Source organism: Galeopterus variegatus, unplaced genomic scaffold (assembly GCF_000696425.1).
Source record: "Galeopterus variegatus unplaced genomic scaffold, G_variegatus-3.0.2 Scaffold25, whole genome shotgun sequence".
Taxonomy (NCBI): domain Eukaryota; kingdom Metazoa; phylum Chordata; class Mammalia; order Dermoptera; family Cynocephalidae; genus Galeopterus; species Galeopterus variegatus.
The window spans coordinates 480859-507396 of NW_007726136.1; the positions used below are offsets into that span (position 1 = coordinate 480859).

At 43.0% G+C, this 26538-nt stretch overlaps 2 pseudogenes; one reads left to right on the forward strand and one right to left on the reverse strand.

Annotated features, from left to right (window-relative positions):
• Window positions 1–413: 413 nt before the first annotated feature.
• LOC103587504 lies at window positions 414–17494 on the reverse strand (annotated as a pseudogene).
• A 1712-nt stretch (window positions 17495–19206) lies between these two features.
• Window positions 19207–20615, forward strand: LOC103587513 (annotated as a pseudogene).
• The last annotated feature ends 5923 nt before the right edge of the window (window positions 20616–26538 follow it).

Consider the following 26538-nt stretch of genomic DNA (forward strand, 5'->3'; position numbering starts at 1 on the left):
ATGGGAAGACTATTGATTTTTGTGTGTTGATTTTTGTATTTTGCCACTTTACTGAATTCACTTATCAGTTCTAGTAATTTTTTGGTGGCATCTTTAGGATTTTCTATGTATATGATCATGTCATCTGTAAATAGGGATGGTGTGACTTCCTCCTTTCCAATCTGGATGCCCTTTATTGCTTTCTCTTGCCTTATTGCACTGGCTAGACCTTCCACTCTTATATTGAATAAGAGTGGGGAAAGTGGGCATCCGTGTCTTGTTCCAGATCTTAGAGGAAAAGCCTTCTAGTTTTGTCCCTTTAGTATGATGTTAGCTGTGGGTTTGTTGTATTGTGGGTTTGTTTTGTTTTGTTTGACAGGAGGTAGGATTTATTAGCAGGTGTGAGTAAAGAGGGGGCAGCATAGTGAAAGCCTTCATGAGTGCAGGGCCTGCCACTTGTCCACGGGGCCACAGCTGGGGATGTATTTAACCCCACAACCATCCAGGATGAGCCACTTCTCAGCAACCATATCTTCAAACTCATCTGCATTAAACTTGGTAAAGACCCCTTCTTTCTTTTTTTTTTTTTTTTTTTAAAGATAACCGGTAAGGGGATCTCAACCCTTGGCTTGGTGGTGTCAGCACCACGCTCAGCCAGTGAGCAAACCGGCCATCCCTATATAGGATCCGAACCCATGGCCTTGGTGTTATCAGCACCACACTCTCCCAAGTGAGCCACGGGCCGGCCCAAGCCCCCTTCTTTCAGATGTGGATCTTCTGGCGGCCAGAGAACTTGAATTTAGCCCTGCTGAGGGCCTCCATCATATGCTCCTTGTTCTGTAGCTTGGTACAAATGGACATGATGCCTTGGCCACTGTGAACCACTGTGCCCTCGGGCTTTCCAAAAGCACCCCACATATCCATCTGGAGCCTGTCAGCCCCAGCACAGGACTTTTTCTTGATGCAGATGATGTGGAAGGGGTGGAGCTTCACTCAGATATGAAAGCCATCTTTGCCAGAACTTTTCACTGTGTACTTGTTGGCACAAATATGGGCAGCCTCCAGGGCTTCAGAGGAGAGCTGCTCATACTCATTTAACACCATGTGGCCACACAGAGGAAACTTCTCCCAACAGAGCTTTGCCTTCTTCCACCTGAGCTCATCAGAGCACCTCGGTAGAAGCAAGACTTTGGGGATGGCTTGTTCTTTCAATACTGGTCACACTGGCCAGGGTGGCAGCCCACGGTGACACCAGGATCTAGGGTAGTGCACTGAAGGAAAAGAGTGGCTTTGTTGTATGTGGCCTTTATCGTTTTGAGGTCCATGCCTTCTATACCTAATTTGCTGAGTATTTTTACTTTTTTTAATATATACCCTATGAAGATTTATGTTGAGTGTTTTTATCATAAAGAGGAACTGGATTTTGTCAAATGCTTTTTCTGTGTCTATTGGAATGATTCTATGGTTTTCTTCATACATTCCGGTGATGTGATGTATTACATTTATTGTCTTGTGTATGATGAACCATCCTTGCATGCCTGGGATGAATCTCACTTGATCATGGTAAATGATCTTTTTAATGTGTTTTTGGATTTGGTTCACTTATATTTTATTGAGGATTTTTGCATCTATGTTGATCAAGGATATTGTTCTGTAGTGTTCTTTTTTTTTTTTTTTTTTTTTGTCTTTTTCGTGACTGGCGAGGGGATCACAACCCTTGGTGTGGTGTCGCCCGCACCGTGCTCAGCCAGTGAGTGCACCAGCCAGTCCCATACAGGATCCGAACCCGCGGCGGGAGCGCCACTGCGCTCCCAGCGCCGCACTCTCCCGAGTGCGCCGCGGGCCGGCCCTATAGTTTTCTTTTTCTGTTGTGTCTTTTTCCAGTTTTGGTATAAGGATAATGCTGGCCTCATAGAATGAGTTTGGAAGTATTCCCTCCTTTTCAATTTTTCGGAAGAGTTTGAGAAGAATTGGTATTAGTTCTTCTTTAAATGTTTGGTAGAATTTGGCAGTGAAGCCATTTGGTCTTGGAGTTTTCTTTGTTGGGAGACATTTTGTAACTCAATAAAGCTTTTTTTTTTTTTTTTTTTAAAGATGACTGGTAAGAGGATCTTAACCCTTGAACATGGTGTTGTCAGCACCATGTTCAGCCAGTGAGCTAACTGGCCATCCCTATATAGGATCCGAACCCATAGCCTTGGTGTTATCAGCACTGCACTTTCCTGAGTGAGCCACGGGCCAGCCCCTATTAAAGCTATTTTTTAAATAGTAATTTATTATCATACGGTTTCTGTATGCCAAGAATTCAGGAGCTGCTTGGCTGAGCAGTTACGGCTAAGGGTCTCTCATGAGGTTGCAATCATCTGGAGGCTTGTCTCAGCCTGGAAAACCCACTTCCAACATGGCATGCTCACACTGCTGGCAAAATGGTGTTGGCTGTTTGTGGGAGGCCTCAGTGCCTCTCCACATGGGCCTTTCTGCAGGGCTACTTGAGCATCCTCATAGCATAACAACTCTTCCCCCCAGAGTAAGTGATTCAAGAGACCAAGGTAAAAATCACAATGCCTTTTATGATCTTGTGCTGTGAGCCATCCTGTTGTAGGGAACGGCATGGGAGTCTGAGAATGATGCCCCTTGTTCAGCAGGCTGCAAGAGGGTCTCGTTTGTACGGCACAACTCCATGGAGATTTCTTGTCTGTTTCACCTTTACTTGACAAGACGTTTTCAGAATTAAAGACCTACCTTTTGTCTTAGTATGGCTTTGGGGGATTCCAGGGCCCCAGAGTTTCTCAAGGCCATACTGGCATGTCCTTCAGAAGATTCCAAGGGCCCCAGGTTTTTTCGAGGGACAGGTTCATAATACATTAAAAATTGATTGGTTTATTTAAAAAGACATTGTCAGTTCTAAAGGTGTTTTTGATGTATGTTCCCGGTATGCGTTGGCTCTATTTAATTTCATTATTAATCTTCGTTCTTAGTGATGCGTGCATGGACCCATTGTGGCTGTGTTCATGCTGTTGTACGTGTGGAATGAAGTTATCGTGTAGGATTTCTATCCACATTCCCCCAGGGAGACAGTGGGTCCGAGTGCAGTGGTGCTTACAACTAATTGATCATCAACAGTTACAGATTTCTTTGTTTCTCCCCATTCCCACAGTTTCACTTGATTTACCAAGAACATGTTGTTTTCCTAGTAATAATAAGAATGATATATTGCATTTTTGTTAGTTTGAGTAGGATCATTTAACTTTTCACTTTGTTCCTTGTGCTGTTCCCAGAGTCAATTGGTAAAAAAATTAGAAAGTTTTACTATAAAGATGAATAGGTAAAATAGTAAAAATATATAATAAGTTTTTCGATATTAATAGATTTTGTTTAGATTAGTTTATAGGATAATTGGTTTTTATAGTAGTATAAAATATAATAAAAAGTTATAATCAAGGGCCGGCCCGGTGGCGCACTGGAGAGTGTGCCACTTGGGAGCGCGGTGGAGCTCCCGCCGAGGGTTCGGATCCCATGTGGAGACTGGTTCCCGCTCACTGGCTGAGCGCGGTGCGGGCGCAACACCAAGGGGTGCGATCCCGTTGCCGGTCCCTGGTACGGGCGCGACACCGAGGGTTGCGATCCCATTACCAGTCAGTAAAAAAGACAAAAAGGAAAAAAAAAAGTTATAATCAAGTTTCATTATATAAAATCATTTTGTATATATTATGATTTGGGTCATAAATTAAAATAATAAATATAAACATAAGACATTAAATTGTTAAATGTAAGTATAAGTAAGATTTTATAAGGATTTAGAATATAAGTTTATGTGTAAGTTTAAAAGGTCAAGAATTGTGATTCAGACCAAAAGTCTGACACTCTCTAATGCCAAGCGTGCTGCTATTGTATAGTTTCCTGGCCACAAGCCACAGGCTTTGGGGTGATCTATTGAGGCATGAGTAGATGTTCGTGTCACAACATGAGTGCCTTGCAATATTTTGACCTTTCTTTTTCAATAGAAACAAAATAAAAAATGTTTTGATTAAAAAATAAATCAATATGTAAAAGATTAGGTAAGAACATATAAATACAGCAAGATTTTTGCAGTTGTCGTCCACACTTGCACTAGACATCTGTGGTCCGTCTCTTCCTTTTCACCGAATCCACACCACCTATTCAGGTCCAACGAATCCTGCGGAGCTGGTCTCCGGCAACCTTGCCTTACAAATCACCTGCCATCACCTCTACCATGTTCCATTGGCCACATACACCAGCCTTGATTCACTGGGAGAGAGCACTACACAAAGGTCAGAACACTAAGAGGCGAGGACCATTGGTGGCCATCTTGGAGACTGGCTACTAAAACTAGTTGCCCAGGGGGCCGACCTGTGACTCACTCGGGAGAGCGTGGTGCTAATAACACCAAGGCCATGGGTTCGGATCCCATATAGGGATGGCCGGTTAGCCCACTTGGGAGAGCGTGGTGCTGACAACACCAGGTCAGGGGTTAAGATCCCCTTACTGGTCATCTTTAAAAAAAAAAAAAAATCATTTTCTCCATCTAGGCCATCTGCCTGAAGGTGGACCAAGGGTAAATTGTCCACCTAACTGGAAAGCTATCTCAAGGCCAAACAATGAAACAGGCCATTCCATGCAATAAAGCAAAGAACTTTAGTACAGGTCACTTACTTACAGAGTAATGGATCAGGTGGGGGAGACCCAAAGGCATATGCCAAGCTTCGCTGCACTATCTCACGGTTGGGCTCAGGTTTATACAGGCAGTTTGTAAACAAGCTTAATGTAACTAGCTCCAAACACTGATACAGATGATCAGGCCAGCTTATTGTCACACCAGTACTTAATCTTTCCTTCTTCAAAGTCACCAGGTTGTCCCTACCTGTTGTTTGTTTTTGGTTGTTTTTGGCTGGTGGAGGGATCTGATCCCTTGACCTTGGTATTACAAGGCTGTGCTCTAACCACTATCTGTTGTTCTAACTACCTTTCCCCTGGTTACTGTATAATTTCTTTAAGGGCAAAGCTGTCACAAAGACATAACAAGGGGGAAGAGACTAAGATGGAGTCAGATATGCTCACAGTCCCACAGCCGTCACTCCCGTAGTCATCACTGCCATGTGAGCGCCTTTGAAATCGTAACTTAAAGCATTGTCTTCTCTGACCACAACTTCCCCTCATTCTGTTTTCCTGCCCTAGAACTCCCTCGCTAGCCTTTCTCTTCAGTCCACAGGGACCCCAATCCCCGGAGCCCACCCCATGCTCACCAGACATCACTTACCCACGTCTTCTCTCCCCTCCTCACCAGCTTAGACTTCATGGACCTTCACCATCATCGCCTTTAACTCCTTCACCCCTCTCTCCCTCCCATGACCAACCTGCGAGAGTCCCAACCCTGGCCTGACCCTGCATTTCATACCTTCACCTGAACAGCTAGATACTGCAGGGGGTGGGAGGAAGAATGAATCATGCTATGTGCCAAGGAACTTGTTTTAAATTCATTCCACAGACCTCCAGTGGGCACTGGGCAGTGCCTGGAAAACATCCTATTCCCTCTAGAACGTTTCCTTTCCCATCCTCCAAAATGACTATATCACACTGTCTCCTCTCTCCTCAAATCCTCAAATCTCTGTTCCCCCTTCACTCTCAACAGATATATAATTAATATATAATGGGGGGGGGGAAGAAGCAGCAAATAAAAAAGGAACTCCCTTACACTTGCCCACCACAGGATGATTCTTCTGTCACCGAGACTCCCTGGTCCCTGCTTCCTGTGTCTCCACCCTAACCCCTGCCTTCCTGGAGCCCCCACTCCAGCCAAAGTCCAACCCTCCTGTAGCCTGGGCCTCGCGTCTCTCCCCTTCTCAGGGACTTCGTTTCCTATAACTAGCCCATCTCTCCCGCTTCAGCAATCTCCCTCTCTCCACTAGATCATTCTCACAGCCTAGACTCATGATGTATCATCGTCTGTCTTTTCAAAGTTCCCCTAATTCACTTCCCCTCTGTGCAGCAGGCTTTGTTCTGCTCCTCTTCAGAGCCTTGCCTCACAATCCCTGTCTGTCCTTACCAGCTCCTTTCTTCACCTCAGGTTTGTCCTCACCTCTTGGCTGAGACTCCTCAGGGTCTCAGCACAGCAGGGTCACCAAATGCCCCACTGGCAGCCAGACCAAAGGGTCACGCTTTGTCCTACTGCTCCTGGCCTCTCAGCAGCATGGACCCAGCTGGTCCTGCCCTCCTGAAAACCTGTCCTCCTCCTGCCCCTGTCACCCTCAAGCTCTCCTGGTTTTTCTTTTTCTTTTTTTTTTTTTGTCTTTTGTCTTTTTTCCGTGTCCGGCAACGGATCGCAACCCTCAGTGTTGCCCCCGTACCGGACCGGGGACCGGCAACGGGATTGCAAACCTCGGTGTTGCTCCCGCGCCTCGCTCAGCCAGTGAGCGGGAGCCGGTCTGTATGTGGGATCCGAACCCTCGGACGGGAGCGCCAGCCGCGCTTCCCAAGCGGCGCACTATCCAGTGCACCACCGGGCCGGCCCTTCTCCTGGTTTTTCTAGGTCACTGCAGCTGACTCAACTGTGCACAAGAAGATCCCAGACCTTGGTCCTGAGCCACCTTCTCCACCTTCTCAGCTCTCTGTCTCTGTGTCCTCTCACCAGCACCATATGGTTAAAGGTCATCTCTATGACTCCGAAATCTGAATCCTCAGCTTCGACCCTCTCCCGAGCTTCCAACTTACATTGCCAGCAATCTCCTTGATATCCCCACCAGGATGTCCAACAGTCATCTCAAATTCACAATGGCCAATTCTTGGTTCCTCCTCCCAAATTCCTCCCCCCTGAGTCTTCTCACACCTATTCATGCACCCTCAACCACCCAGATGCTTAAGGAAAAAAAATCTAATGAGTCCTTCCTTCCTTTCACTCCCCACATCCAGTCCTTCAGCAAATTCTGCCAACCCTGCCTCTACAATGCATTTTGAATCCATCCTTTTCTTTCCCTCTCCATCACCACCAGCCTAGTACATGCCACCATCATCCCTCACCTGGGCTACTGCCATGGGATGCTAACTAGCCCCTCTGTTTGCACCCCTGCTGCCCCCATCAGTCCACAAGCCACACAGCAGCCGGAGTGATCTCTGTAAAATGGAATCAGATAAAGTCACTCTCTTGCTTAAAACATTGGTGGGGTTAGGGTGGGCTTCCAAAGGCTTTCCACCACATGGTAGAGTTAAATCAAGCACCTTCCCTGGCTTCAGGCCCTGGTGGTTGACCCTGCCGTCTCAGCCCCACATCTCTAATCACCCTCCCCCCTGCTTACTCTGTTACAGCCATGTTGCTTTCTCTGTTCCTCAAATATGAAAGCTCATTCCCATTTCATGGATTTAAACAATCCCCTCTGCCTGGAACACTGCTCCTTGAGGCCTTTGCATAACCAGCTTCTGATCATCCATATATATTAAATGTCACCTCCTCCAAAGAGCACTCCCTGACCACCCAATTTAAAGTAGTCACCCAGTGACTCTCTGTCCCAGCTCCATACTTCTTTTTTTATTTATTTTATTTTAATGGACACATTATAACTATACATATTTATGGGGTACAATCTGATGGGTTTTGTTTATTTTTGTTTGTGTGTTTGTTTTTTATTAATGGCTGGCCAGTTCGGGGATCCAAACCCTTGACCTTGGTGTTTTAACACCATGCTCTAACCAGTTGAGCCACCCAGACAGCCCTAGAGAGTCTGGATGATAAAAAAAAAAAAAGACCCAATGAATGGTATGCTGCTTACAAGAGACTCACCTACTATTAAATACAAACATAGATTGAAAGTGAAAGGCTGGAAAAAGATATTCCATGTAAATGGAATCCAAAGGCAAGCAGGAGTAGCCATACTTATATCAGATAAAATCAACTTAAAATGAAAAACTGTAAAAAGACACAAAGAAGGTCATTTTATAATAATAGAGGGATCAATTCAACAAGAACATATTAATAATAGAGGGATATTAATATGTTAATAATAACATAGAGGGTTATTATAATAATAGAGAGAAATTAATATATTAATATTAGAGGGATATTAATAATAGAGGGATCAATTCAACAAGAACATTGCAAATATATGTGCACCCAACACTGAAGCAACCAGATATATAAAGCAAACATTATTAGACCTAAGGGGAGCAATAGACTGCAATTCAATAATATTAGGGGACTTAAACAGCTTGTTTTCTACAATGGACAGATGATCTAGACAGAAAATAAGCAAAGAAACATCTGACTTAAACTGCATCATAGACCAAATGGACCTTACAGATATTTACAGAATATTCCATCCAGCAACTGCAGAATACACATTCTTCTCAACTGCACATGGAACATTCTCCAGGATAGATGATATGTTAGGCCACAAAGCAAGTCTACACAAATCTATTTGTTTATTTATTTATTTATTTATTTATCTATCTATTTATTGTTGGCAGCTGGCTGGTATGAGGATCCAAACTCTGCCCTTGGTATTATAAGGTGGAGTTCTAATATACAAATTTTAAAAGATAGAGATCATATCAAGTATCTTTTCTGACCACAGTGGCATAAAACTAGAAATCAACAACAACAAAAAACTTTGGAAACTCTACAAATAGATGAAAATCAAACAACATGTTCCTAAACAACCAATAGGTCAATGAAGAAATTAAAAGGGAAATTTTAAAAATTTCTTGAGACAAACAACAATGGAAACATCATACCAAACCTATGGGATACAGCAAAACCAGTTCTAAGAGGAAAGTCTATCACAATTTTATTAGTCCATTCTGTTGCTTATAACAAAATATCTGGAACTGTGTAACTTATAAGAAAATGAAACCCATTGCTTACAGTTTCAGAGGCTGGGAAGTCCAAAGCCCAGGGAACACATAAGGTAAGGGTTTTCTTTTGGGTGGCTTTACAACAATGCAGTGGTCTCACATGGCAGAAAATGGTGGAGCAGAGAGAGAGACTGTTTGTGTGCTCTCCTTTTAAAGCCCTCCAAGCCATTGCCCCTGATCACCATTATTAATCTATTCACGATGGCATGGTCCTACAGTGTAACCACCTCTTCAAGGCCCCACTTTTCAATTACTGTGATAGGATTTCCCACCCCCTTAACACTGTCATAGTGGAGACCAAGCCTCTAACACATTAATCTTTTGGGAGGACACAATTCAATCCATAATAGCAATAAATGCCTGCATCAAAAAAGAAATATTTCTAATAAACATTGTAACAATGCTCCTCAAGAAACTAGAAAAACAACACGAACTAAACCCAAAATTGGCAGAAGGAAAGAAATAATAAAGCTCAGAGCAGAAAAAAGTGAAACAGAAACTTAAAAAAACTATGGAAAAAGGCCGGCCTGTGGCTCACTCGGTAGAGTGCGGTGCTGATAACACCAAGGCCACGGGTTCGGATCCTATATAGGGATGGCCGGTTGGCTCGCTGGCTGAGCGTGGTGCTGACCACACCAAGCCAAGGGTTGAGATCTCCTTACCGGTCATCTTTTTGAAAAAAAAAAAAATACTATTGAAAAGATTGGTAAAATGAAGAGTTGTTTTTTTGAAAAAATAAACAAAATTGAAAAACTTTAGCTAATCAAGAAAGAAAGAGAGGATACTCAAATAAAATAAGAAATGAAAAAGAAGACATTACAATTAACATCACAGAAACACAAAGGATCACAAGAGACTATTATGAACAACTATATGCCATCAAATTTGATAACACAGAAGAAATGGATAAATTCCTGGACACATAGAATCTACCAAGATTAAATTATGAAGAAATAGAAAATATGAACAGACCAATAACAAGTGAGGAAATTGAATCAGTAATACAAAGTCTGCCATTAGAGAAAAGTCCAGGACCTGATGGTTTTAATGCTGAATTCTACCAAACGTTTAAAGAACTAGCACCAATTCTCCACAGATTATTCCAGAAAATTAAAGAGGAGGAAATACTTTCCAACTGCTTTTACAAGGCCAGCATTACTCTGATTCCAAAACTGGACAAGGACACAACAGAAAAAGAAAATCATAGGCCCAATATCCCTGGTTGAACATAGATGTAAAAATTCTCAATGAGATACTAGCAAACTAAATCCAAAAGTTCATTAATAAGATCATTCTCTATGATCAAGTGGGATTTATCCCAGAGATGCAAGGATGGTTTAAGACGTGCAAATCAGGGGGCTGTCCAGTCAGCTCAGTTGGTTAGAGCATAGTACTGATAACATCAAGGCCCCAGATTTGATCCCGGGACCAGCCAGCTGCCAAAAAAAGAAAGAAAAAAAGGATATACAAATCAATAACTGCAGGACACTTCATTAACAGAAAGAGAGACAAAACCATATGACGTTTTTAATTGGTATAGAAAAAGCATTTAACAAAGTTCAACATTCCCCCCCAAAAAAAGTTAATCACTCCCTCATGACAGAAACTCTTAACAAACTAAGTATAGAAGGTATGTACCTCAACACAATAAAGGCCATATATGAGAAGCACACAGCTAACATCAAACTGAATGGGGAAAAGCTAAAAGCTTTTCCTCTTAGATCAGGAATAAGACAGGGATGCCCACTTCCATCACTTCTATTCAACATAGTACTGAAGTCCTAGCCAGAGCAATTAGACAAGAGAAAGAAATAAAAGGCATCCAGATTGGAAAGAAGAAAGTCAAACTATCCCTGTTTGTGGATGACATGATTTTATATACATAAAAAACCTGTTGGTTAGGGTGTGGTGCTGATAACATCAAGGTCCAGAGTTTGATCCCTGTACTGGTCAGCCACCACAAACAAAACAAAACACAAAAACAAACAAACAAAAATCCCCAGGGACTACAGACACACACACACACACACACACACACACACACAACCTGTTAGAACTAATAAACTAATAAACAAATTTAGTAAAGTAGCAGGATACAAAATCAGCATACAAAAGTCAGTAGCATTTCTATATACTAATAGTGAATTATCTGAAAAAGAAATCAAAAAAACAATTCCAGGCCAGCCCCGTGGTGCACTCGGGAGAGTGCGGCGCTGAGAGCACAGCGACGCTCCTGCCATGGCTTCGGATCCTATATAGGGATGGCTGGTGCACTCACTGGCTGAGCGCGGTGTGGGCAAAACCAAGCCAAGGGTTGCGATTCCCTTACCAGTCACGAAAAAGACAAAAAAAACAATTCCTTTTGCAATAACTACAAAAAAAAAAAAGAGATACCTAGAAATAAATTTAACAAAGGAGGTAAAAGATTTCTACACTGAAAACTATAAAAGTTTGAAGGAAAAAATTGAAGACACAAATAAATGGAAAGATATCCCATGTTCATGGATTGGAAGAATTAATATTGTTAAAATGGCCATTCTGCCCAAAGCAATCTATAGATTTAAGGCAATCCCTATCAAAATGCCCATGACATTCTTCACAGAAATAGGAAAAACAATCCTAAAATTCATATGGAAGCAAAAAAGACCTTGAATAGCCAAAGCAATCTTGAGAAAAATTAACAAAGCTGGAGGCATCACACACTATATGACTTCAAATTATAGTACAAAGTTATAGTAACCCAAACTGCATGATACTCACATAAAATAGACCAATAGAACAGGACACAGAGCCCAGAAATAAGTTCATGCACCTACAGCCAACTGATCTTTGACAAAAGTACCTCATATACATATTGGGGAAAAGACTGTCTCTTCAATAAATGGTGCTGGGAAAACTGGATATCCACATACAGAAGAATGAGACTAGACCCCTACCTCTCACCATATGCAAAAATCAATTTGAATAACACCAAGGTCAAGGGTTCAAATCCCTAAACTGGCCAGCTGCCAAAAAAAAAATCAATTAAAAGTAGATTAAAGATTTAAATGTAAAACCTGAAACTATGAAACTACTAGAAGAAAACATAGGGGAAACAATTCATGACATAGGGCTGGGCAAGGGTTTTTTGTGGTTTTTGGTTTTGTTTTGTTTTGTTTTGTTTGGCTGCTGGCTGGTACAGGTATCTGAACCCTTGACCTTGGTATTAAAAGGTGGTACTCTAACCAACTGAGCTAACCAACCAGCCCCTTTTTGGGTGGGGGTAGAGGGATTTTTTTAAAAAGACTTTGAAAGCAGAAGCAATTAAATCAAAAATGGTGGGGAGGGAGGATTGGATAAGAGGCATAAAGAGTAAGTATGATTTGTGACAATGAATATACTAATAAAAAATAAATTAAAAAATTAAAAATAAATCAAAAATAGACAAGCGAGATTACATCAAACTAAAAAGCTTTTGTACATCAAAGGAAACTGCTAAAAGAGTGAAGAGACAACCTACAGAATGCAGAAAATATTTGCAAATTATAATCTGATGAGGAGTTAATATCAAGAATATATAAGGAACTCAAACAATATCAAAAAAAAAGAAAAAGAAAACAAACCCAATTGAGAAATGGGCAAAGGATCTTAATAGACATTTCTCAAAAGAAGGCATACAAATGGCCATACGCATATGAAAAAAGGCTCAACATCACTAATCATCAGACAAATACAAATTAAGACCACAATGAGATACCACTTCACTCCAGTTAGAATGGTTATCATTAAAAAGACAATGATGAAGATATAGAGAAAATGGAACACTTGTGAGAGTGTAAACTAGTATAGCCATTATGGAAAACAGTATGAAGTTTCCTCAAAAAATTTAAAATAGAACTACCATATATGGAGATTCCTCAAACAGTTGCAGCTAGATCTGCCATATGACCCAGCTATCCCACTGCTGGGAATATACCCAGAGGAATGGAAATCATCAAGTCGAAGGTATACCTGTTCCCAATGTTCATCGCAGCTCTCTTCACAATAGCCAAGAGTTGGAATCAGCCCAAATGTCCATCATCGGATGAGTGGATACGGAAAATGTGGTATATCTACACAATGGAATACTACTCAGCTATAAAAACGAATGAAATACTGCCATTTGCAACAACATGGATGGACCTTGAGAGAATAATATTGAGTGAAACGAGTCAGGCAGAGAAAAAGAAATTCCACATGTTCTCACTCATTGGTGGGAGCTAAAAAAAAAAACAAACAAATTAATTCACCCACATACACACACACAAAAAAAACGGGTGGGGGGGAAGATATAACAACTATACTTTTTTGAAGTTGTTACAACAAGCAAACGGAAAGGACATTCTTGGGGGGGAGGGGAGAGAGGGAGGAGGGAAGGAGGTGTCGGTGATGGGCCATAATCATATATATTGTACATTGACAAAATAAAAATTTAACGAAAAAATAAAAACAGTTAGAAAAAGAAAAAAAAAATAGAACTACCTTATAATCCAGCAATCCCACTGTTGGGTATATACCCAAAGGAAATGAAATCAGTATGTCAATTTTTTTATTGCAGCACTATTTACAAGAGCCAAGGTATGGAATCAGTTTAAGTGTCCAACAACAGATGAATATATATATATATATATATATATATATATTTTTTTTTTTTTTTTTAAAGATGACCGGTAAGGGGATCTTAACCCTTGACTTGGTGTTGTCAGCACCACGCTCAGCCAGTGAGCCAACTGGCCATCCATATATAGAATCCAAACCCGTGGCCCTGGTGTTATCAGCACCGCACTCTCCCAAGTAAGCTACGGGCTGGCTCTAGATGAATGTATTTTTTTTAATGTGGTATATATACACAATGGAATACTATTCAGCCATAAAAAAAGAATGAAATCCTGTCATTTGTGGTGACATGGATGGATCTGGAGGACATTATGTTAAGTGAAGTAAGCCAGGCACAGAAAGACAAACATCACATGATCTCACTCATATGTGGAATCTAAAAAAAAAGGTGATATTATATAGACAGAGCAGAACAGTGGTATTACCAGAGACTGGGGAAGGTAGGAGGGACAGAAAAACAGCAAGAGGTTGGCCAAAGGGTACCAAATTACAATTAGTTAGGAAGAATAAGTTCTGGAGTTCTGGTGTTCTATTGTACAGTAGGGTGACTATGGCTAACAGTTAAGTTTTGTTTATAGCATAATAGGTACATGAGAGGCTTTTGCATATTCTTGCCACAAAGAAATGATAAAAGCATGAGGTGATCGATACAGTAACTGCCCTGACCTGATCACTATGCAACATATATATGTATCAAACAATAAATAAATCATTCAGACACTATATATTTTTTAATTTTTATTGAATCATAATTGATTATACATATTTTGAAGGTTCAACATTGACATATGTTGATCAAATCAATATTACTAGCATATATATTATTACAAATCGTACTTATTCTTTATGCCCCTTGTCCAACCTCTCCCAATCCCCCTCTTCCTCCCCCTCCCACCTCTGATAACCCTAGATTTCTTCTCTCCTTCTGAAAGAGTAATGGTTACTCTGTTGATTTGTTGCCTAGATGATCCGTCCAATGCTGAGTGGTATGTTCAGGTCCCTCAATACGATCATAGAGCAGGTGCTTCTTCTGGAAAGGGCTTTGTGAAGAGAGACATCCTCTTCTTTTCTTTGGTCTCTGCTGGTGACTCTCCTTGTGTCAGTGCACTCCAGTACTGGTGGGCCATCTGCATGGTGGTTGTGGTGTCTAGCTGCTTTTGCTGCAGCCATGGTTATTGTGGTAGCTGTGGTGGGCCATCCACATGGAGGTGATATTTTTGGCATGCTCCTTACCTAGTTCCTGGTGGCTCCTGGCTCCATACCTTAGGACCCTGAGGTGTTGGCAGTGTGCCTGGTTGTGGGAGGGGGTCCAGTCCCTGGCTCCAACCTCAGGACCCCAGACAGGCCCTGTGGTGCTGGTGGTGAGCCTGGTTATGGGAGGGGGGTCCATTCCCCAGCTCCATCCCTTAGCAGACACTATACATTTTAATTGTAGAGTTTAATCCATTTATATTCAAGGTTATTATTGGTATTTGAGAACTTATTCCTGCCATTTAATTGTTTTCAGGTTGTGTTGTAGATCCTTACTTCCTTGCTTTTTCTCTTGTTATTTACTTCTGTAGATTGGTGGTTTTCTGTAGTGCTAATCTTTGCTTTCTTTTTCTTTCTCATTTGTGTATCTGCTGTCATTTATTTTTTTGTGGTCACATTGGGGTTAACAATTTGCCTTTGGTTGCATGAAAACACTCTAGGCTTACACACACACACAATTTATATTTTTGTTGCTTTAATTTATATTTGTATCTACTATATGCTCCTTAGCCTTTAATTGTAGCTGCTGTTTTTGACCTTTTTGATTTAAAACCTTCATACTAGAGAGTTGAAGGACTTACACAACACTATTATGTCAGTGGGGTGTGCTGATTTTGAATTATGAATTTACCTCTACTGATGTGTTTTGTACTTTTTCATGTTTTCATGATAGTAATTACCATCTGTTTTGTTTTGTTTTGTTGGCAACTGGCCAATACAGGGATCTGAACCCTTGATGTTGGTGTTATAACACCATACTCTAACCAACTAAGCTAACTGCCCAGCCCCAGTTATCATCTTTTCATTTCCAGTTGTTGCACTCCCTTAAGCATTTCTTGTAAAGTCAGTCTAGTGATGAATTTCCTTTGGTTTTGCTCATCTGGGAAAGTCTTTATTTCTCCCTCACTTCTAAATGATATTTTCATGAGTAAAGTATTCTTAGCTGCCAGTTTTTTTCTTTCAGCACTTTGAGTATACCATCTCATTCTCTCCTGGCCTGAAAGGTTTCTGTTGAGAAATCTGCTGATAGTCAAATGGAGATTTCCTTATATGTGACTTCATGCTTTTCTCTTGAAGCTTTTAGAATTTTCTCTTTGTCTTTGACTTTTGACAGTTTGATTATGACATGCCTCAGAGAGGATCATTGTGGGTTTTGTCTATTTGGGGACCTTTGAGCTTCCTGTACCTGAGTGTCCATCTCTCTCCCAATACTTGGGAAGTTTTCAGCTATTATTTCATTAAATAGGGTTTCTATGCCTTTCTACATCTCTTCTCCCTCTGGAACACCTATTATTTGAACATTTTTTCACTTGATGGTATCTCATAAGTCTTGTAGGCTTTCTTCATTCTTTTTTATTCTTATATCTTTTTTTTTTAACCTCTGACTGGATTATTTTAAAAGATCTAACTTCAACTCCAGAAATTTTCTCTTCTGCTTGATCTAGTCTTGTGTTGAAGCTCTCAACTGTATTTTTTGTTTTATTCACTAAATTCTTCAGCTCCAAGATTTCTGTTTGGCTCTTTTTCATGATGCCTTTGTTAAATTACTCATTCAGATCATGAATTGTTTTCCTGATTTCACTGAATTGTTTGTCTGTGTTCTTTTGTATCTCATTGAGTTTCCTTAAGTGTTATCATTATTTGAAATTCTTTTGCAGGCTTTTCATGATGGTCCTTTTCTGCAGCATCTGTTAATGGAGACTTATTGCATTCCTTTGGGGGCATCACGTTTCCTTGCTTTTTCATCTTTCTTGTGTTCCTACTTTGATATCTGCACATCTAATGGAGTAGTTGCTTTTCCCAATCTTGTGGAGTAGATTACATAGAAATAAGTATTTTCTCTAGGTGGGTCTAGTAGTATGTCTGCTAGATATGTTGCATTGGCTTTGGTTTTGTGTGGACTTGGTAGCATAGTCCCTGTGCAGTTTCTTCCATTGTAGTTCTCTTCAGTGATGTCTACAAATGCCTCAGTGATCTAGACTTCAGGAGTTTGTGCCAGGAGTGGGGTTGGAGACTCCAGGCTGGTTGTTGAGCCAGGTGTATGTAGGCGCAGAGGGGCAAAAGACTGTTTGCTGGTCTCTCTGAGATACAGAGACACTGCCTGACTGGCTGTCAGGCCAGGCATGGTACACAGCTCTGAGTTTGTCTCTCCCAGGAGGTGGTACACTGCCTGACCAGCTTTTGGACTGGAAGTAAGTCGATCTGGGCATGGGGGGCGTGGTCAAAAGACACTGCAAAAGCTTGTCAAGGGAGGTACAGCCACTGCCTGACGAGGAGCTGGCATGCATGGGTGCAGCAGGGCCAGGTGGCTCTATGGAGGATTGCCAGAGATTGCAAAGCCACTACTCAGTCTTCTGTCAAGCAAGGAGAAGCCATGCACAGGTACAGCAAAGCCCAGCAGGTCCATGGAGGCCTGCTGGGGGAGGTAGAGCTGCTGTTGGATCAGCTGTCATGCCTGGAGAAGGCATGCTTGGGTGCAGCAGGGCCTAGCAGCTCTGTGGAGGCCTGCTGGATCAGCTGTTGAGCCTGGAGCAAGCCTGCACAGGTGCAGCAGGATTGGGCAGCTCTGTGGAGGCCTTCTGAGGGGAGGGGAGGTCTCTGTCCAATTCTCTGTCAGGCAGGGAACAGGCATGCTTGGGTGTCCAGCTTCATAGTTTAATTCTCCATGTAGCTTATTACTGTGTGATATTTTTTTTCTTGTTTGTTTATTTCTTTTCCTTCTCCCTAACTTGTCCGTCTTGCTGGCTTGCTGCATCAGCAGCACCATGGTGCCTGGTGCTCAGGCTGTGCTCATTCACATTTTAAGAATAAAGAAATGAATTTCTGTGTGACTTTGGGCAAATCAGTGCTGTTCTCTGAGACTTCTCTATGAAGTGAAGTTATGTGACTGAGCTCTTTGCTTCTGAGGAGCAGCCTTTAAGGCAAGTCAGAGCTATGATGATCTGTGGCCACCAGGTGTCACTAAAGACTAAGACAAGAAACTTCATTAAGCTGGTACTGTCCAGTGGGTCAGTTCACCACTGAGAGGGACTCCAGGAACACCTGGAATCAGCACATGCCTTCTAGGGGTGACCCTGAAGTGGAGGCTCTCCAGGGATTCAGCCACCCACACACAGGACCAGGGGCTGGACCCTGGGTTGTCTCTGGGTCTCAGTCCTGCCATCTATCCATTGGTTGTAGACGCGTTGTCCAGATCCCACTGGCCTTAGACCCTTCCTCTGTGACAGAACTGGGGTGGGAGAAAGGAGGGTGGGAAAGGGCAACTGTCTCCAGTTTCCTCCGCTCTTCTGCTGTCAGGGGCCCTTCCAGGGGGCAGGGACATGTCCATCACTGGGTGTGTTCTTGGTGCCCAAATTCAAGGAGAACTTGCCTCTGACATTATCATCATGCCTGTGAGGAGGTGGATATTCCACAGAATCATCTTAGAGGCATTGGGAAGCTCCTGGAAGAGAAGGGGAAATGTAGTTTTCTGAATAAATGTTAAAACCATTATTAGCTCAGGGTCCAACAAAACAGGCCGGCAGCCAGGCTGCCAGCAGGCCAGAGTTCACAGGCCCTTGATTTAGAGGAAAAGCCGTGATAAGCCACATGGGGTCCAGGTTATTTATTTAGGAGAGGAGACTCAGGGAGGGGCTCTGACCTGCTGAGGCCATTGCTTTTCTTCCTTCATACAAAACACACACACACACACACACACACACACACACACACCACGGTCAACAAACTGCTGGTGTGAGTCCACGGGAAGGATCCATTTGGTTCTGAGAGCCCAAGACTCTAAATAATCCTCAATGAGAATGAATTTAACTGTACACATCGAAGTGGTCAAAGTGGTTAAAATGGGCAGATTATGGCTCTCGCCAGAATCCTCTACCCAGTCCTGATTCCATCCACCCCCTAAATGAGCCCCTTTCAGGGGCACATTCTGACCTAGGGCTCAAGAAAAATTTGGAAGCACAGCCTCTCAGTCCTTGTTGAATACCTGAGGACAGGCAGTGGAGGGGGTTTCCTTCCAATATAACCTCAGCCACCCAGGGCTGGGGCCTCTTCTAGGGAAAAGACTCCAAATCACAGGAAGAATAAAGTAATAAAATAAAATATAATTATAAAATAAAATAAATGAAGTTATAAAATAAAATATACATCAGCACTACTAAGATATAATAAACATTTCATACAATTTCACCCAATTAAAGTGTATAATTTGGGGCTGGCCAGTGTCTCAGTTGGTTAGAGCACAGTGTTATAACATCAAAGTCAAGGGTTTGGATCCCTGTACCAGCCAGCCACCAAAAAAAATGTTTAACCATGCAATTCAATGGTTCTTAGTATATTGACAGAGTTGTACAACCATCACCACAATTAATTTTAAAACACTTTCATCAAGTGCATTACTTACCTCAATTCTTAGTTTGTCAGGAATGGTAACTGGGACCTGGTGCTGCTCCTGTCACCTCTGCCTCCTAACCAGTAGCCACAATGCATGAGTGCACCTCCATCCACATTGTCCAGGCTGGCATCCAGAGTGGCAATGTCTGCTGGGAGCTCTACTGCCTGAAACATGTCATCCAGCCCCATGTCCAGATGCCAAGTGACAAGACATTGGGGAAGGAGATGACTCCTTCAACACCTTCTTCAGTGAAATGAGCACTGGCAAGCATGTGCCCAGGGCAGCGTTTGTAGACCTGGAACCCACAGTCATTGCAGAAGTTCACACTGGCACCTACCACCAGCTCTTCCACCCTACGCAGCTCATCAGAGGCAAGGATGATGCTGCCTATACCTATGCCCACGGGCACTACACCATTGGCAAGGAGATCATTGACCTCATCTTGCACAGAATTCGCAAGCTGGCTGACCAGTGCCCAGGTCTCCAGGGCTTCTTGGTTTTCCACAGCTTTGGTGGAGGAACTGGTTCGGTGTTCACCTCCTTGCTGATGGAACACCTCTCTGCTGATTATGGCAAGAAGTCCAAGCTGGAGTTCTCCATTTACCCAGCCCCCAGGTTCCCACAGCTATAGTTGAGCCCTACAGCTCCATCTTACCACCCACACTGCCCTGGAGCACTCTGATTGTGCCTTCATGGTACACAATGAGGCCATCTGCGACATCTGTCGTAGAAACCTCAACATTGAGTGCCCAACCTACAGTAACCTTAATTGCCTTATTAGTCAGATTGTGTCCTCCATCACAGCTTCCCTCAGATTTGATGGAGCCCCAGATGTTGACCTGACAGAATTCCAGATCCATCAGGTGCCCCATCCCCACATCCACTTCCCTTTGGCTGCACATGCCCCGGTCATCCCTGCAGAGAAAGGCTACCATGAACAGGTTTCTGTAGCAGAGACCACCAATGCTTGTTTTGAGCCAGCCAACCAGACAGTGAAATGTGACCCTCGCCATGGTAAACACATGGTAAACACAACAGGCAGTACCATGGTGATGTGGTTCCCAAAGATGTCGATACTGCTATTACCACCATCAAGACCAAGCACAGCATCCAATTTGTAGGTGGTACCCCACTGGTTTTGAGGCTGACATTAATTACCAGCATCTCACTGTGGAGACCTGGCCAAGGCACAGCGAGTGTGTGCATGCTGAGCAACACCACAGCCATTGCTGAGGCCTGGGCTCACCTGGACCAAAGTTTGACCTGACGTGTGCCAAGCATGCCTTTGTTCACTGGTACGTGGGGGAGGGGGTAGGAGAGTTTCTGAGGCTGTGAGGACATGGCTGCCCTTGAGAAGGGTTATGAGGAGGTTGGTGTGGATTCTGTTGAAGGAGAGGGCAAGGAAGAAGGGAAGGAATACCAATTACCCCTTCCTTTCAGCCATGCCGCATGTCATGCTCCCAGAACTTCAGCTTCAACATTAGCTCACAGGCATTAAAGCTTTCTGATTAGATTGTCTTCACGCAGCTTTGATGGTGTCTTACTTTTCCATGTGCACCATTCGTTGTTTTGTCTCCCATGGATTTGTCACCCCTTTTCCCCTGGGTGACGGAGCCGCCAAAGATTACTCAAAGCCCATTTCTTCCGAGCAGTGAGAAACTTCAAAAAGGGGTTAATGTCCCAGAACCCTCAAGAGCGAGGCGTTCCTTCCATTTGGGAAACTAACCACGAATTGGGGTTCTCTTCCTGCATTTATTCTCCAGACCACCAAGTTACAGGAAGAAACATAGTTTTTAACAAGTTTAACAATAGAAGCTGGTAACATTTGGTAAAAACAAGTCAGATGACATTCTATTAGGCAGTGAAGTGATCCACCAACAAAAGCTTGATCTAGCAAACATTCCTTCTCCTTCCAGCAGCTTTCCAGTAACTTTACAAATCAATCAGTAACTAGTCTGTCTTTGAACCAGCAGCCTTGCTGTGTTACAATTCTTTATCTTACAACACAGACTCAATGGCCTGGGGAAAATTTCCTGTCCTTTGCAAGGTCAATATTTGAAACTGCAAGGCTTTGGAAAACCAGGCCCTGTGAAGTACATTTGCTTTATGCATACTTCACACACCTGTACGATTTTTGCATCATGTCTCAAAGTAAAGGCTTCAACAATGACAATAACAAAAAACATTTTTATCACCATAAAAGGAAACCCTGTTCCCATCAGCAATGATTCTCCCCAACTCCATCCCAGCCCCCGGCAACCACTTATCTATTTACTGACTCTATGGATTTGCCTGTTCCGGACATTTCCTATCAATGGAATCCTATAATATCTGGCCTTTTATGGCTGATTTTTTTCACTTAGTATAATGTTTTCAAAGTTTATTCATGTTGTGGTATGTATCAGGACTTCATTCCTTTTTATGGCTGAATAATATCCCATTTTATGGATACACCACAATTTGTTTCTTCAATCTTCAGTTGGACATATGAGTTGCTTCCACCTTTTGTCTATTATGAATAATACTGCTACAAACGTTCATGTCAATGTTTTATGGGAACATACATTTTCAATTTATTGGGTATATAAAAGTGGAATTGCTGGGTCAAATGGCAACTACATGTTTAACCTCTTGAGGAACTGCCAGACTATTTTCCAAAGTGGCTGCACCATTTTGTACTCCCACCAGCAGTGTTTGAGGGTTCCAATTTCTCCAAATCCTTGCACACATTGGTTATTATTTGTCTTTCTTTTTTTAAATTTTTTTGGCAGCTGGCTGGTATGAGGATCCGAACCCTTGACCTTGGTGTTATAACATCATGCTCTAACCAGCTGAGATAACCACCAGCCCTTTATCTGTATTTTTTATTCTAGCCATTTTTCGTGGGTGTAAAGTGATATTTCACTGTAGTCTGGGTTTATATTTCCCGGATGATTAATGATGTGGAACATCTTTTCATGTGCTGATTGGCCATTTGTATATCTTCTTCAGAAAAAATGTCTATTCAAATCCTTTGCCCATTTTTAAATTGGGCTATTTGTCTTATTGAGTCGTAAGAGGTTTTTATTGTTTTGTTTTGTTTTGTTGATGCATTCTAGTTTTAAGTCCCTTATTAGCTACATGATTTGCAAAAATTTTCTCCCATTCTCCCATGAGTTATCTTCTCACTTGCTGTCGCTTTCTATGTGTTAATGACATATTATTAGGTAACACGACTTGAAAACTGCTTCATCTTAGTGGGTTGTTCCTATAATCATGATGTAGACCCTCTTGTTTTCTCTCATAAATACTTTTTGTCTTAAATACTATTTTGTTTGATATTTGTGTAGATATGCCAGCTTTCTTTTGGCATTTTCTACCCAATTTACTTTCAACCTTCCATTTCCTTGTTTTAGGTGTGTCTTTTGTAAACAGCATGAATCCGGATTTCTTAAAAAATCCAATCTGACAGCCAATCTGGCCAAGTTGGTGCATTTACAATTATCGTGACTCAGGCTAACCAGCGGTGCCTGCAATCTGCCATGGGCCAGACAGAAGGGGAAAGGAATTGCCATTTGTCAAGTGTTAGTTTTGTGCCAGCCCTGTGCTGTGTGTCCCATAGGTGGTCTTGCTCAATGCTCACGCTGTGTTGACATAAATATCATTAACTCTATTTTAAAGAGAAGGAGACCGAGGCATTGTTAAGTCACTCAAAGTCACACAACTAGTAAGTGGCAGGGGCCCTGGCTGGCTCCAGATAGCATCTGCACTGCCTGCAGGGGCATCCAGGAACCCTCCCAGGGAGGGAAGAAATCCATCTAGGCCTTGAAGGTCAGATTGTGACAAGTAGAGAAGGTAAAGGCTCTCCAGGTGAAGGGAATTGTCACACCTGGGTACAGAAGTGCATCAAGGTCAGAAGGGCAGTCCCCTGTTCCACTTCACCCAGCACACCCACAGGTCTAGAAACACCTGCTCCCCGCACTCACTCCCTCCTAATCCCTAATCCCTGCCCTGCCCTGCATTTCTCCTGCCCTTAACATCTCTACCCTGCCCCTCAAACCCATACACAGTAGGGTCAGGCTGAGAGCTTCAGCAGGAGTCTGGGAAACAAAGTGATTCTGTTCCAGTGGTGTGTAGGTCAACGTTTAACAACTCACTGAGGAAAGGGGGGTCTGGTAGCATTTGCCAGTTTCCATGGTGTAAATACTCCCATCATGGCCAAACTATCAGCGTCACTAAGCACGCAGAGCTAGGAAGATATGCACCCAATGAGCTCCAGAAAGCTGGGAGGAGCCCACTCATGCCCACCACACTACCTACACCCTCCAGGAGGCATCGGTCAAAGAGGATGGCAGGTATTTCTGGATGCTGTGCCTTCCCATGGGGTCAGACGCTTCCAGCTACTCCTCCTTTTCCTCCTCCAGGTGAGCTTGGCAGTCTCTGCCCTTCAGGTAGGGGTACAGAGGTACAGCCTGTCAGAATTGGGGAAACTAGGGCCGGCCCGGTGGCGCACTGCTACAGTGCGCCGCTTCGGAGCGCGGCGATGCTCCCACCAAGTGTTCGGATCCCACATACAGACCGGCTGCTCACTGGCTGAGCGAGGTGTGGACGCAACACCGAGGGTTGCGATCCCGTTGCCAGTCATGAAAAAAGACAAAAAGAAAAAAAAAAAAAGAATTGGGGAAACTAAAGCTAAAAGAGAGCTTGTAATGTAGAGTTTTGGGGCTGTTTGTGAGGTTTAACCAGAACATGAATGTGTAAATGGTGATTTTTTAAAATACGATGCTTTTAAAAAGTATCCATATGGAGTGGGCCAGTTAGCTCAGTTGGCTAGAGCACCGCCTTGTAACACCAAGGTCAAGGGTTCAGATTCCCATACTGTCCAGCTGCCAAAAAACAAAAAAAAGGTACCCATATGATAATTATGCCCACAACTGTGTCCTAAACTATTTATAAGTGGCTTCTCTGGGCACGGCAACTTCTTCCAGACTGGGTTCCACGTATGGTCAGAGACAAACCGAGAAACCAGCTCCTGAGGGGTGGGCTGAGCCCTGAGGGGTGGGCTAGACCAGGTAAAGGTTTATGGGATATAATTGAATCCTCAGGTGAGTGGGAATCATGGCCAAGGAGGAAAGCAGGTGGAGAAAGCCGGGGGACAGGAGCAGGCAGTGAGCAGGAGTCAGGCCAGTAGGCGGGCATGGAGCACAAGAGGTAGAGTGAGGGGTTCAGGAAGGGGCGCTCAAGACCGGCAGAAGAGCCTCCACCCTTCTGCCTGTGTGCTCCATAGGCCCCGTGGCAGATGCTTGTGGGAGGCCACAGTGTGGTCTGGCGGAGTGGAAGGACATGTGTTTACATCACCCCCAGTGCCCGCCAACCACCAGCTGACCCCATCAGTCAAAAAGAACAGCATTTTCTTGGCTCCAAATGCCTTTGCTAGTGGACAGAACCCCAGGGAGAGCCTTGATTCTAGCTGGCCAGGGAGACACTGAGTTCCCAGAAAGGGAACTGGGGCCACTGCGTCTCCTGGGATCTCCAAGTCCAGCCCAGCCTCTCCACCAACCTCCTCCCCAGGACTCTTCCCCTTTCCTCCCTTCTCTTCTCTCTCCCTCAGTCTCCCTGCCCAGCTCACCACATCCATCGCTGGGCTAGTCAAAGTTCTCATAGAGGATCTGTCTGCAACTAGATACCTGTGTTTGTGTGTGCTTGTATGTGCATGCACTTCCCCGTGTGTGCCTGCAGTGCATGCAGACTCCTATGTGTGCCTGGACAGGCATGTGCACACTGTGTCCATGTGCCACTGTGTGAGCCTGTGTGCATGGACTACAGAGAGGGATCTGCGAGCTCCCCCTTCCCAACCCTTCAAGCCCAGACTTAGCTGCCTCTACTGGGCTGATGCTGTCACAGCCCCTTGGGGGAGAGGGAGAGCTGCAGAGCCCTCCCTACTTCCACCAGAGATCAGGAGGCCAGGAGTGGCCCAGCAAGGAGGAACAGCCCAGAGCAGCGCTCCCTTGTGTCTGCTCCAGAGACGGCCTGACTCTGGATGAATAACCCTGAGTAATCTTTGTTGGTTTTTTTCCTAACTTTTCACTGTGAAAAATTTCAAACATACGAAAAAGGTGAAAAAGCTTTTTGAAAATTTAGAAGAGCTGAGGTAGAGAGAAGCCGTCACTTGTACAAGAATCACTTGTATACCCACCATCTGGATTAAACAACTGTTAATGTTTTACCATATTTGCTTTCTCTCTCATGTGTATGCATGAGGTGGGGGGATTGGCTAAACCATGTGAAAGTCAATTTTAATTGCAGACAGCATTAAATGTCACCCTTTATCATGCATTTCCCCAAAACAAGAACATTCTCCTATATATCCCAATACTATTATCACACCCCTAAAAATGAATAATACTTACTAATTTCATCTCATATCAATCAATATTCAAATTTCCCCAATTATTTCAAAAATAACTTGAGGGCCAGCCCGTGGCTCACTTGGGATAGTTTGGTGCTGATAACACCAAGGCCATAGGTTCAGATCCCTATATAGGGATGGCCGGTTAGCTCACTGGGTGAGCGTGGTGCTGACAACACCAAGCCCTATATAGGGATGGCCGGTTAGCTCACTGGGTGAGCGTGGTGCTGACAACACCAAGCCCTATATAGGGATGGCCGGTTAGCTCACTGGGTGAGCGTGGTGCTGACAACACCAAGCCCTATATAGGGATGGCCGGTTAGCTCACTGGGTGAGCGTGGTGCTGACAACACCAAGCCAAGGGTTAAGATCCCCTTACCGGTCATCTTTTAAAAATAATAATAATAATAACTTTTGTAAATAGTCTTTTCAAAGCAGAATCCAATCAAAGGTCATAGTGTTTTCAAAACAGGCTTTAATCAAGTTTCACTTGGTCATTATATGTCTTTAGTCTCTTTTAATCTAGAATAGTCTCCCTCTTTTTTTTTTCCCTACAACATTGACTTTTCAAAGAGATCAGGCCAATTGTCTTACAGAATGTAATAAATCCTTACTATGTCCTTGTAGTGTCATTTAACTTGTTCCTCTTTTGCCATATTTCCCATAAAGAAGTTGAGAAGATGGTTTTTTTTTTTTTCTTTTCTTTTCTTTTCTTTTTTTTTTTTTTTTAGAGGTTGGGAACCTAAATTCAGCAAAACTTGGATGAAAAGTTGCCATTTTTATGAAGCTCTAATTCACATATGTTCTCCATATGATAATAAGTAACTCAAAGCCATAAAGGACATAAGACATCTTAATCACTGGATAAGAGTTAATGTCAAGTTCCAAAGAGAAAAAAAGATATATTTTTGTTTTGTTTTTTGCAGCCTTACAGTATGGGGATCCTAACCCTTGACCAAGAAGAGTGATATATTAATTGTCTATTGCTGCATACAAAGTACTCCAAAACATAGTAGCTTAAAACACAGTAAAC